Below are 13,860 nucleotides of genomic sequence, written 5' to 3' on the forward strand. Positions count from 1 at the left end.
CCCTCGATCTGCTGGCTATGCCCCTACTTATACATCCCAAAATGCCATTGGCCTTCTTGGCAACAACAGCACACTGTTGACTCATATCCAGCTTCTTGTCCACTGTCACCCCTAGGTCCTTTTCCGCAGAACTGCTGCCGAGCCATTTGGTCCCTAGTCTGTAGCGGTGCATGGGATTCTTCTGTCCTAAGTGCAGGACTCTGCACTTGTCCTTGTTGAACCTCATCAGATTTCCTTTGGCCCAATCCTCCAATTTGTCTAGGTCCCTCTGTATCCTATGCCTACTACCGGCTGCCAGCTAGACATGGAGCCATTGATCACTACCCATTGAGCCCGACAATCTAGCCAACTGTCTACCCACCTTATAGTGCATTCATCCAGCCCATACTTTGGGACACCGTGCCAAAAGCTTTGCTAAAGTCAAGAAACAATACATCCACTGCTTTCCCTTCATCCACAGAACCAGTAATCTCATCATAGAAGGTGATTAGATTAGTCAGGCATGACCTTCCCTTGGTGAATCCATGCTGACTGTTCCTGATCACTTTCCTCTCGTGCAAGTGCTTCAGGATTGATTCCTTGAGGACCTGCTCCATGATTTTTCCGGGGACTGAGGTGAGGCTGACTGGCCTGAGGTTCCCAGGATCCTCCTTCTTCCCTTTTTTAAAGATGGGCACTACATTAGCCTTTTTCCAGTCATCCGGGACTTCCCCCGATCGCCATGAGTTTTCAAAGATAATGGCCAATGGCTCTGCAATCACAGCCGCCAATTCCTTTAGCACTCTCGGATGCAGCGCATCCGGCCCCATGGACTTGTGCACGTCCAGCTTTTCTAAATAGTCCCTAACCACTTCTTTCTCCATAGAGGGCTGGCCACCTACTCCCCATGCTGTGCTGCCCAGTGCAGCAGTCTGGGAGCTGACCTTGTTCATGAAGACAGAGGCAAAAAAAGCATTGAGTACATTAGCTTTTTCCACATCCTCTTGTCACTAGGTTGCCTCCCTCATTCATTAAGGGGCCCACACTTTCCTTGGCTTTCTTCTTGTTGCCAACATACCTGAAGAAACCCTTCTTGTTACTCTTAACATCTCTTGCTAGCTGCAGCTCCAGGTGCGATTTGGCCCTCCTGATTTCATTCCTACATGCCCGAGCAACATTTTTATACTCTTCCCTGGTCATTTGTCCAATCTTCCACTTCTTGTAAGCTTCTTTTTTATGTTTAAGATCCGCAAGGATTTCACTGTTAAGCCAAGCTGGTCTGTATCTGATTATAAGTGTTCCTGAATCCGCTGCTAAAAGAATATAAACCCCTGGTGCCACTAGGCTTGCCCCTACCACAGGTTTGCACTGGGTAGTAATAAAATATCACTCTACAAAAAAGTCGTTGTGGAGCAGCGCAAGTTATTACACACGTAACACACATGGCTCAAACCCACACAGGCAAAGAAGTGAAAAGTTAACAGCACACTCCTCCCACTATGAGCACACGCCTTGCCCTTAGCCCAGCTGCTCCAGACGCAACTTTCGCTCCGCTCCCCACCTCCACACACCTCGTTTCCAAACGACCCCCTACTAGCCCCTCTGAGCAGTGGGTGTGTGGTGCTGGGAAGGGACCGTTCGGGAAGGCAGGCGGCGGAGGGCTGACGGGAGGCAGAGTTGACGCTGCAGTGTGTGGTCTTGGAGGAGCAGAAGATCATGTGATTCCAGATGTTATCCCCCTTGTGCAGAAATGCGGTGATCTGTCCAAGGTTGTATCGTACCTCAGTGGTAGAAGTGCAGGGACCACATTCAGTGCCGGTGCAATCCACCACAGCTCCGTTGACACAAAGGAGCTGCTCCAGCTTCCACTCGCAATGGAATGCCCACACACCTTCTGATACCCGGCGTGAAGAGATGTTGCCTCCTGCATTTGCTGTGTATTTTTAAAAAGTTCCTCCTTCCTCACCCCTTATCTTGGGGTAAAAGCCCGGATCCTAGCGTGGGCCGGGAGCTCCCAGGTAGCACTGGCTGTCTGTGACAAAGGCACGAGCAAAGAACAAATTGATGCAGATGCTATCAACGCAGCCATGCAAAGGGACTAGCTCCTGGAGACATTGGTGTCATGTGGAATGAAGATTATAAATGGTTGAAGAAGGTTTGGGACCAGATTTTGTACAAATCAAAGGATGTGAATAAATGTTGGGTGGCTTCAATCTTGTCAGAACATCGGTTTAGAATAAAGAGAGCAGGTTATAAAAATTATATCCACTTTTATTTCCAAAAAAGGGCTTTGTGATGAAACAGCAAATTTTCATAACAAAATGAAGGTTTTTGTTTAATTTTTTTGGCTTTGAATTGAAAAATCTGAACACTGACAATTTTTCAGTTTTCAACACCCAGAAATGACTTTTGGAGTTCTGCTTTTTTTTTAATGAAAAGCAAAAAGTCCCATGAAAAAATGTGACAAAACCAAAACCTTCTTGTTTTCTTTTAATGCTTTCATAAAAAATAGAACACATTTTCAACTGCAAGGGTGTTTGTGTCTGGGTGCTGTATGAGTCCGGTCGAGTGGAGACACCGTGCCAGAGGGTGGTATAAATAAAGTCAAAGATATGATTTGCTTTTGCAGGTACTTTTTAACTTACTGTAAACCGATAGGAGGACTGGGGATGTGGGCGTGGAATGATATCAGCCAATCACAGCTCAGGGCTCACACCCTATTGCAGTAACCCGCACAGGTCCATCGTCTGAAAGCATGAATGGTGAATTTAACCGTTCCATATTCTTACTGTGCCCCACCCACCTGGTGAGAGATTTTTCTTCTAGGCATTTAATAGCCGGCTCAGACATTTGACAAAGCATAGAGCAGGCAGCAATAACGAATTCCAGCCCATGCCCGAAGATATCTGAAGTCCTCAGCAGTCCACATGAGCAGGAAATCACTCAGTTATACATTAGGTAAGTAGCAAGATACACTAAAGGCTTCTGGTTTGTTGGAATGAATTGTGAGCTCTTGGGATCCTACTGAGCTCTTCTACACTTGGGTCTAGGGTGGAGTCCCAAAGAGGAAGGAGGATGTCGCTGTCATAAGCAGAATGGGTGAGTCTCTCCCCCGGATGCCTTCGCCTACATCTCTTGGCATTTTGTGACGCTGTCAGCACAGGATTCCATGGCAGAGCATGGTTGCAGCGGCCCGGTCAGGAGCCATGCAAACTAGCCAAACATCAGAACATTTATGTTATCAAAGGCTCTAGGGTTTGGAAAAGTACGTCATCTTGAATTAATTGAAAGTGGCTCCAGAATGAAAGACACTTCAAAGAGCCATCTCTCCAGCCTCCTGGAGATGCAGCAAATCCTCCAAGTCCTAAATAAAAACCACATGCTGGTGAGCTGCTTGGAAACCAGGAGTGGGCTCAGCACTTGATCTGTGCCCTGCCTCTTATCTCATTTCTGCAGCTGACATTTAAAGATAAGGAAGGAAAGCCTCACTGCTTGGAACTGAAACTTTGCCTTGCCCCAGCTGGCCCTGCAGGGGCAGCCACACAAGCCCTCCCTTGCGCGCGGTGTGTTAGCAAGTGGCAGCTGTTCTCCTTTGGGGCTCGTTATTTGCCTTTGTTCCAGGGCAGGAAGTGGGGTTTAGACAGCCCCAAAGGGCTGCTGTGATGAGGGAACAGGGAGCGTTTCGTATTAGAACAAGGGAAAAGAAGTCAAGTGACACAAAATATAAACCTGGCTCCAGGGTGGAAGGAAGAGCTGACGATGAGCCAATTAACAGAGAAAAATATGCTCAGGGTCCACCCCTGTCTCCGGGGGGCTGGGGAGAGAAATGGCCGCTGTAGCCACATCCCGTAGAGAACAGCAATGCCGGCCTGAATTCTTTACAGCTCACCTGGCTGCAGGCTGGGCATGGGGCGGGGTTGGTTTCCTGTCCTGGAGGGATCAGTCTTTCAAAAGCTGGTGCTGCCACTTTGCTGGGTGACAGATCATGAAACACGAAGCTAATTACGGGCGGGCGGAATGGATTCCGTCCACACGTCTGAGGATAGGTACTGTGCCTGGCTTCTGTGGTGCTCCTGTTTGGTCTAAAACTCTGAACTTCTGGTGTTTCCAGGTGGGAAAAAAGAAAGTGAGGCATGGCCAGAAAGGGTTAAACATCCTGTAGAATAAATGACTCATATGCAACCCTTAAAAGCCTGTGGGGAGATCATGTTTGTGTGTCTGTGTCTTTACATGTATACGGGTAGTGGTCAACAATGTAATCAGCAGTCCCTGTCTATGCTGTATTCTGATAATTCAGAGATCAAAAGAACATCCTAGCATTTAAATGAATTGTAAACATGGGATATCTCAGTATTCATCTCTTTGAAATATATTGCGAATGGTGGAGTAACAGGCGATTGTCTTATGTTAATTCGTATAGCTAAGTACCGGTGATAGACTGCCTGATGGATAGATTGCCTTATGTTAATCTGTGTGAATAATTAACAAGATGCTTAGGAAATGAGGGCCTATTGTTCCCCAAGGGACTCCAGCTGGTCAAAGAAGACATGAAATTGTATTAAAGAACAGGATCAGGAACCAAGGATATCTCAGATCTGCTTGATGCTTCAGTGCAGGGGAAGCTTAAGCAGCAAGATTGGGATCCCAGTGCTTACTGGTCCACCCTGAATGTGATATTGGACATTGGACTATATCACCTGTGAACTACATTCTAAAAGAAAAGGCCCTTGAAGAATTGCGCTTACAGAGGGTGTTGATATTTTATATCCCATGTTTACAATGCATTTAAAGTAATACAGCAAAACACAACATGCCCAAAAAGTTCTTGGAATGTACTGGGGCCAACTTTTTGTTTCAGAAGGTGGAAGAGGAACCAAGGGGACACCCATGTTAGACTGGATTCTGACTAACTGGGAGGAATTGTCTGCAAATCCGAAGGTTGAAGGCAATTTTGTGGAAAGTGATTGTGGAAATGACAGATTTCAGGCTCCTAAGGCATGGAAGGAGTGAGCGCAGCAGAACAAAGACAATGGACTTAAAAAAACAACTCACCAGATGTTACCAAACTAAGCAAACTGGCAAGTAAAGTCCCCTGGGAAGAAAATCTAAGGGAATGGGGGTTCTGGACAGCTGACAGCTTCTCAGAGAAAACAGCAAACTATCCGAATGCAAAGGAAAGATACAAGGAATAGTAAGAGGCCAATAAAGCTCCATCAGGATCTCTTTAATGACGTGAAGTCAAAAGGGAACCCGACAAGAAGTGGAAACGTGGATGAATTGCTAAGGAGGAGGACAAAAGAACAGCACAGACTTGTAGGGACAAAACCAGAAAGGCTGAGGCACAAAATGAGTTACACCTAGAGAGGGATGTAAAAGGCAAGAAGAAGAGGTTCTTTAAACCCATTAGGAGCAAGAGAAAGATGAAGGAAAGTCTAGATCCTCTACATAGCGTGGAAGGAGACTTAATAACAGATAACATCAAGAGGGCTGAGGTATTTAATGTCTATTTTGCTTCAGCCTTCGCTAAAAAAGTTAAAGGAGACCAGATACTCAATGCAATTAATATTAATAACAAGGGAGAAGGAATACAAGCCAAAACAGGGAAAGACCAAGTGTGACAGGGTGGATGAAGCCCTGAGGCCCCCTGCTGGATGCCTCATGACCCTGGCATACCCTGCCCCAGAAAAGGGAAGTGGAGGGGATCCTGAGTGGAGCACAGCCAATCAGAAAGGGGCTGCAGGGAGCAGCCAATCAGGGCCCAGCAGGCTAGTATAAAAGAGCTGCAGGGCCAGGGTAAGATCTGTTCCCTGCTTGAGCTGAGTGGGTGGTGTGCCTGGCTGCCTGAGGGAGGTACAGGGCCGGGGCAGAGCAGAGCAGTGCTGACAGAGGCTGGGGGGATCGTGAAGGAGCTCCGGGCTGGTGACAAGGCCCTGAGGTAAGGGTGAACAATGAGCTGGGGCTGTGAGGCAGTGGCCCCGGCAATTGTAGCAGCGATGCAGTTTATTTAAAGGGACAGGACAGGTGGCTGTTATCTGTAGGGTTCCTGGCCTGGGACCTGGAGTAGAGGGTGGGTCTGGGTTCCCCCCCCCAGCCACTGGGAGAGTGGCCTGGACTTTGATACACCCCAGAAGGAGAACTGAACTCTTGTAGTGTCCCAGCAGGAGAGCTGGGGCCAGAAAGGTCCAGAGAGGCAGAGTCTCTGGGAGCGAGCCCTGGGGCACATGGCCCCGCACCAGGGCCGGGACTGCTTGGAGAGCAGGGACAATTTGAAAGAGCCCAGAAGGGGCTGAGAGACCATTCGAACCAGGGTTCTGCGATAGGCCCTGTTGGACTGACTGACTCTGAAGCCTAGAGATAGGGCTGCTGATTAAGGGACCTTACCGAGGGCACTGAAATAGGGCCCTTTTGGACTTATATCCTGCAAGTGGTGTGATTTATCTCACACACAGACTGTGTGCGTTGGCTGAGAGAGTGCAGGCACCCGCACCGAGATGGGGGGCACTTGTGAGGGGTGAGTGTCCCCCATTACAGCAGGTTTAAGAATATTTAAATACGTTCGCTGTATTCAAGTCAGCACAGCTTGATGAAATTCACCCCAGGATTCTTAAGGAAGTAGCTGAAGGAATGTTGGAAGCATTAGCAATTATCTTAGAGGCCTCCTGGAGGAAGGGTGAGGTCCCAGAGGACTGGAGAAAGGCAAATATAGTACCTGCTTTTAAAAAGGGAACAGAGCGGACCTGAGGAATTATCATCCAGTCTCCTTAACTTCGATACATCGGAAGATACTGGAACAAATTATTAAAAAATCAAGTTTTAAGCACCTAGAGGATGAGACGGTTCTAAGAAATAGCCAGCATGGATTTGTCAAGAACAAACCAACCTAAATTCCTTCTTTGACAGGGTTACTGGCCTAGTGGATAGAGTGGAAGATGTAGATATGTCTTGATTTTAGTAAGGTTTTTGACACAGTCCCACATGACGCTCTCATAAGCAAAACAGGGACATGTGATGTAGAAGAAATTACATAAGATATGTGCACAACTAGTTAGAAGACCATACTCAAACTGTAGTTATCAGTGGCTCACTGTCTAAGTGGGAGGACATAGCTAGCGGAGGTCTGTCCTGGGTTCAGTACTAGTCAGTTATTTTCATTAATGACTTGGATAATGGAGTGGAGAGCGTGCTTATAACATTTTGTGGATGACACCAAGCTGGGTGGCTTTGCAAGCACTTTGGGGCAGGATTAGAATTCAAAAGGACCTTTACAAATTGGAGAATTGGTCTGAAATAAACATGGTGGAAAAAAGACAAGTGCAAAGTCCTACACTTCGGAAGGAAAAATCACATGCACAGCTATGAAATGGGGACTAACTGGCTAGGTGGTGGTATTGCTGAAAAGGACCTGGGGGCTACAGTGGATCACACACTGAATGAGTCCACAATGTGATGCAGTTGTGAAAGGCTAATGTCATTCTGCGGTGTGTTAAAAGGAGTGCGTCTGTAAGACACTTGAGGTAATTGTCCCACACTACTTGGCACCTGTGAGACCTTGTGAGCTGGAGTACTGTATCCAGTTCTGGGCATTGCACTTTTTAAGAAAGACAAATTGGAGAGTCCAGAGGAGAGCAACAAAATGATAAAAAGCTTAGAACACGTGGGGAAACGCTCTGGGGAAACCCTAAAAAGAGTGGGCATGGTTAGTCTTGGGAAGAGCTTGTGGGAGGACCTGATCACTGTCTTCACATACGTTAAGGGCTGTTAGAAAGAGAATGGTGATTGATTGATTGTTTTCCTTTTGTTCTTCCCATGTCCACTGAAGATAGGACTAGAACTAATAATTGGCTTAGTCTGCAGCATGGGAGTGTTAGGTTAGCTATTGGGGGAAAACTTTCTAACTCTAAGGGTACTTAAGCTCCAGAATAGGCTTCACATGAAGTTGTGGACTCCCTGCCATTGAAAGTTTTTGAGACCAGGTTGGACAAACCACTGCCAGGGCTGGTCTAGTTTACTTGGTCCTGTCTCAGCACTGGGGGCTGACCTAGATGACCTCTCGAGGTCCTTTCCAGCCCAGCATGTCTATGATTCTGTGTGTCATGGTGATTCTGGTCTGTAAAATGCCATTAGTGCTCCAGACACACACAAGTAATTCCAGCTCACTGCTGGCCTGGTACCATTTTACGTGGGCAGCTTGAACAGCAGAGACTTGGGATGGCCAGTGGTGCTAAACTGCAGGGTGGGCCAGCCTTAGTATTGGAGAGCTCTTTGTACACTGAGCGTTTTCAGAAAGAGAAATAGGTTTGTGTGAAGGCAAAGTTCTTTGGAGCGTAAGTGGCTGTTTTCTCGCCTGTGAAGTGTCTGCTCACCAAAGTGGCTGTACCCTGACATTTTGCAGCGGGTGTGGGGGGCGAGGGGGCAGGGGGTTGCTCTTCAAACAGTCCTGGGACTTGGCACCTGCTTTGATACAGGGCAGCGCAGAGTCATGTACCAGCGAGGCACAGAACGCGGATAGTAGGGTGAGTTAGGTGGCACCCTAGGCACCCTTGAGCCTGATTCTCCTCTCACTTATGCTTGTTTTAGACTCGTTTAATGATCCTTCAAGTAATACATGGCATAAGGGTGCATTGATTCACCGATTCTTAGAGTTTAGGGCCTGAAGGGAGCATTAAATCATCTGGTCTGACCTCCTGCATATCACAAGCCATTGAATGTCACCCAGATATCCCCATATTGAGCCCAATAACTTTTTGGCTAAAGCATCTTCCAGAGGGGCAGCCAGTCTGGATCTGAAGACATCAAGAGATGGAGAATCCACCTCTCCCTCTGAGAGTTTGTCCCTACAGTTAATCACCCTCACAACTGAACACTTGTGCCGAATAGCACATGTACAGCGCCCCAGGTACACACGTGCTGTGATCATGTGACTGTGTTGGACAATAAGCAGTATTCTTGCCCCTAAGGGCTTAGTCTAAAGGCACAAATCAGTACAGTGCACAGCTTCACAAAAGCACCAGGATTGTACACAGGGTTTGGTGTAGTCCTCTGGCTTGAATGCTTCACTAAACCTGGGGAGGGAAAGGAGGCAATATGAAGTGGGCAAACGGATCAGTGTGTTGATGAACTGGTCATGATGTGCAGGGATTGAACCTGTGATCCCTGGAACTAAAAGCAGGGCCCACTACTGGTAGAGCAAAAGGACTGGGTCCACGAGCTCAGAGGCAGTAGCAGACTTGCATGATGTAGCCACAGGAGGGAGACAAAGCTGTGTCAGCATGAGGTGTTGGCGGGTGCTTGAGCATTTAGGTCCCTGGGAGAAACTGTCCTGCAGCAGGGCTGCGCTGGGATCTACCAGCCATAATGAAAAGACTGAACAGCCTCCCTCCCCTCCTGTGGTCTGAGGGAAGCCCATGGCTGCAGCGAGCAGACAAGGCTCAGTATGCGACTGGGGAGAGATGCGAACAGGAGCACAGTCCTGCAGGGCTGCCAGGGGAGGAGAGAAGCTGGACGTGAGCAGAAGCCGGTGTATGAGCCTGAAGAGGGGCATGTCCTGGCCAGAGCAGCAGGAGAGGAAGACTTTAGCAGCAGCATTTTGGGTTGGGTGGGGAGAGGCGAGAGTGGAGGTTAAAGCCAGGGAGGAGTGCAGGGAGCGCAGCGCTCTGTTTAGGACCTGTGATAGCAAGAGAAACTAACCTGCGAGAGGGGAAGACTTGTGTGACTGCAGTGTGGGGAGTACTTTTGGGAGAGGATTATTTTCAGCACTTCTCCATTAACTGAATTTCAGCTGTACAATGCAGCGTTCCCTATGGATAATGGCGATACGGGCATGTATGCACCAGGGCAGGCCACCCACCAGCCATGGGGTCACTTTCATTTACTGCTGACCTCCAGGTGAAAGCCTGTCTAACCCATTACCGTTCCCTTCCAGTGTCCCATTCCCCTGCAGGTGGGCACTGCACGCACAACTTCCTAGGCCGGATAGACCGGCAAGGAGAGGTTTTGAATAAATCACCTCAAGAGTCTGTAAATCTCAGAAGGGCGGACTTGCTGTCCACACTTCTGCTCTTGGAAGAGCTGTGTGAAATGTGAGTGTGTGTGTGTGACTGGTTTGCACTGTAATGTCTTCTCAACTGGTCCTTAATGGGCATTGACGGACCAGATCCAAAGTGGATAGAAAGGCTCCCACTGAGTCTTTCACTGGATTTTGGACCACACCCTAAATGCATGTTCTTTCAAATATTTCCCCCGGCTGGAGCTGGCTGGCTGGTGGAATAGCCTCTTCGCACGAGTCAGCTTGTGACTTGAAATGCAGAGTAGAATGCTCTTCGTGGGCTCCGGATTAACTGCTCCATCTAGGCCCTTTTCATGCAAAATCAACTCTACATAGAAACGTGATCAGAGGCTTTCATTAGATGACAAAACCTTCCATTAAAGCTAGGGGCCAGGTGGGAATTGCTACATTTTCATGTTCTGTTCAGGGCGGCGTTCTATTATTGCCCTGCTTAAAATGTGCCACCACAATTCCTCTCTATTTTAACTAATTCTACTGGAGTTTATCTAAATACACCCTTGTTGCATCTTATCGGCAACACACTGAATAACGGAGCATTTTTCCTTCAGAAGCATTAAGTGTATTTGCACTCATTGTCACAGATTCATTGTCATCGATTCAACAGTGTGAGTCAAACAGTTTCTAAAACATAATCAAATTGGATTATCCATTTGATCTCCTGCTTCCTCGGCAGCCTGGCCTCAGGTACTCCAGTGTAACTCCAGGGTCGCTCCAGAGTCCTCTGTACTCAAGCTGCGGTGTCCCTGGCTTGCTATTGACGTGGGCACTAAGGGAAAGAAATAATCCAAACACTATTCCAATCTGCTCCAGAAAAGAGAGTTGTAAATACACGGCCCTTTGCTCACTTAGCTTGTTGTACCTAAATCAACAATCACCCCAGGACCTTACAACCCGCAGCAGTTGTCAGCTGCTTGGCCTGAAAGGTGAAATTCAGCCATCTGTGGTGACCAGGGCTGGAATTCTCCAAAAACGTGGGCCCCGGATTGTTCCCAACCTCCCTTTCCCCAGATCTGTGACCAGAGGGACCCTCGGAGCTTGACTCCCCCCATTCCTGAACCAAAGCCGCCTCTGTGGAAAGATTCTCCTCCCCTGAGGTGCTGTGGGTCTGTGCTGGACAATGGCATGGTCTCCACGGTTCACTCTCCAGCCCTTGAGACGCTAATGCAGCCTGGGGTGACGTTGTCCTTTCTGCAGAGCCAGTCAGCCCCGAAGCCCCAGGCAGTCTGCAGATGCAGCCCCTAGTACTCCTCTGTGCCGCCAGGTGCCCTCCCTCTTGCACTTTTCCTAACAATGAAAAGGCTTCACTACGCTTTCCTCCAGGTTGTTCACTGTCTGGAGAAACGGGCCCCTCCTCACGGCACTGAGACTTTGTATCTGTCGCCCCCCCCCCCCCCGCCCCCCCAATAGTCTTCTGTTTGGCTCGGAGGTTCCAGCTCAGGTTGGTCCTGACTGTGGTGTTTCCCTTTTCAAACCTTAGCAAACACGTGTAGCTAACGCCCCCCCCGGTTCCCGCACACAGAGCTGCTCACCTGGGAGTCTCTTCGCCCCTGGAATGAGAACAGTCCGCGGCAATCCCAGAGGAATCCACCCCAGCGGTGGTTTATGCAAAATAAATATATTGGACTCATTTTATTTAAAGCTCTTTGGAGTATATGCGCCTCTCTTTGTGCACATGTAACTTCCATTAGTGTGAATGGGAGCTAGTGCATGCATTCACGGAGAGGGGAGAGCCCCTGGGAGTTATTCCTTACTCTTTCGTACAGTGGGAAATGCGACGGCTGTACCGGGTGCCTGGCAACAAAAGGTTCCATGTGAATTGTTACTTTTTCACACCATGAACCTTTCGATGGAATCTCCTAAGCTGCTGCGAGCTACAAGCTGGGTATTCTTTTTACAGAACCATTGACATTAGAGATAGCAAAAACCTCTACATTACTTAGACCCAATCCTGCGCTCAAATGAGGCGTTCACAAGTTGTTTTGTATGCCACTGGCCTTGTATTGTAGTTGCAAAGTGTACTGATGATATAACTGCACTTCAGATAAGAAAAATCTGGTAGTCACTTGTTAATAAACAGCTAGCCACCGAGGAATGCTCTAAACTTCAGCTCACTTCCTCGCTTTAGACAGACATTTTCTGCATACCACAATTAACTGCGGTCAAAAAAGAGACATGAGATTGGGAGACGGGGAAATCCTTTAAGCAAAGGCTCAGAAGAATCATTGCACAATTCAGGATGTGGGGCATGAAGTGAAATTTTACCTTGAGGACCCGTGGTCTTTGCAGCCTTATAGGGGGCAGCCCAAGTAAATCGCCCTGACTTTTCTGATAGGCTGCGTCTAGTGGTCTGATGTGAATATTACCTGTTGTATGAATATTGCTGAGGTCAGTGCTTGCTGTGAGATGGTTGTGCTTCATAAGAGGTACTTCTGCCCCCAAAGGGGTACTGTATCTAAGGGGCCAATCTTTCTGTTCAGGGCAATGGAAATCCGGCGTAAGGTGTTGGCCTGGCAGTCTGTGAATGGGACGAGGTGAGATCTACTCATAAACCCCGACGACTCAGTCCTTGGCCAAAGTGGTAACGAAGCAGGTTCTCCCAAAGGCCCATACAAAGCTGTGAAAGAATTCCAGCGCCGGGGCCATTTGTTCAGGGCAGGCCTCACGCATCTCTGTGTCCTGCTGGTAGGAAGAGAACTTGCCTAACTGTGGGCACTGGTTTCAGAGGGTGATGTGATGACTGGGTACTTTTCCTTTCTAGGTGCACCTAAAGGAGAGCCTTTGTAGCTGGTTTGTAGGGTCAGGGTCTGCTAAACCCAGTGCCGGGTATGTAGCCCTGTAGGCGTAGCAGCTGCTGTGTACAAGGAAAGTGGCTAATTCACTTGCAGAGGTGGACTCTATGATGCAGACGCTGCAGCAGGAGGAAGGTCTGTCTGAGGTGCCCGGGCCAAATTCTACCCTTTACTTTTTTTTACAGAAAGGGGAGTGAAGGTTTTCTCTCCTTGCCCACATCTGAGGGCACAAGTGGGGAGTTCACTGATGTCCTCGCATCAGATGTGTTTTATTAACAGATTGTTCTCAGGGGACTGTCATAATCTCAGGAGAGTCCAGGGGGCTAAGTGTGGCAAGAGATTCGCCTCTCCACTCTAAACTCCTGCCGAGCTCACTGGGGTTTATGAGCATTTCAAGCAAGAAAAGAAAAAAAGCAGCCACTGAGCGGAGAAAATCATTCCTCCCTCGGGAAGGCTGCTAATTACAAATTACCTGGATTATAACATGGACCAGGAGTCCCCCCGCCACCTTCTGCTTTGCTGTATTTCACAGGCAGTGTCCCTTGACGTTCCTGGCAGCCCTTTCACAGAATTTGCTACTCCTGGCAGCCCATCTTCAGCCCATTTTAAATCCTTCCTGACCTGTAAAGAAGACCAGGTAGCTGGAGAATGATGGTGCAGTGATGTAAAATGGCGTTGAACTGAGGGTGCAGAAATTGAGGGGATGGAGCTTCGACATGGCTTGTCGTGTTCTTCCAGCGCCGCTCAGACCAAGGCTCTGGATAAATAGTTCTGGTCTGTTTAATATGCTTCAGAGTTGGCCGGAGTCATTCCTCTCCAACCCAGCCTTCTGGCCTGACCTTGGGAAAATTTAGAATTTATTCGAGCCCAGCTGGATATTCCACACACTACATATGCAGCTTTTATTACACTGTGTGTGGTCGGTCTGGTGCCTGAAGCCTGTACCCAGATACTGTAATGGTGAGTGCCTCTGAATGCTTGTAAATCTCGACTAATAATTAGAAATGACCCAAGACTAGTTCTGGT

Source organism: Eretmochelys imbricata, chromosome 9 (genome assembly GCF_965152235.1).
Source record: "Eretmochelys imbricata isolate rEreImb1 chromosome 9, rEreImb1.hap1, whole genome shotgun sequence".
NCBI classification, from domain to species: Eukaryota; Metazoa; Chordata; order Testudines; family Cheloniidae; genus Eretmochelys; species Eretmochelys imbricata.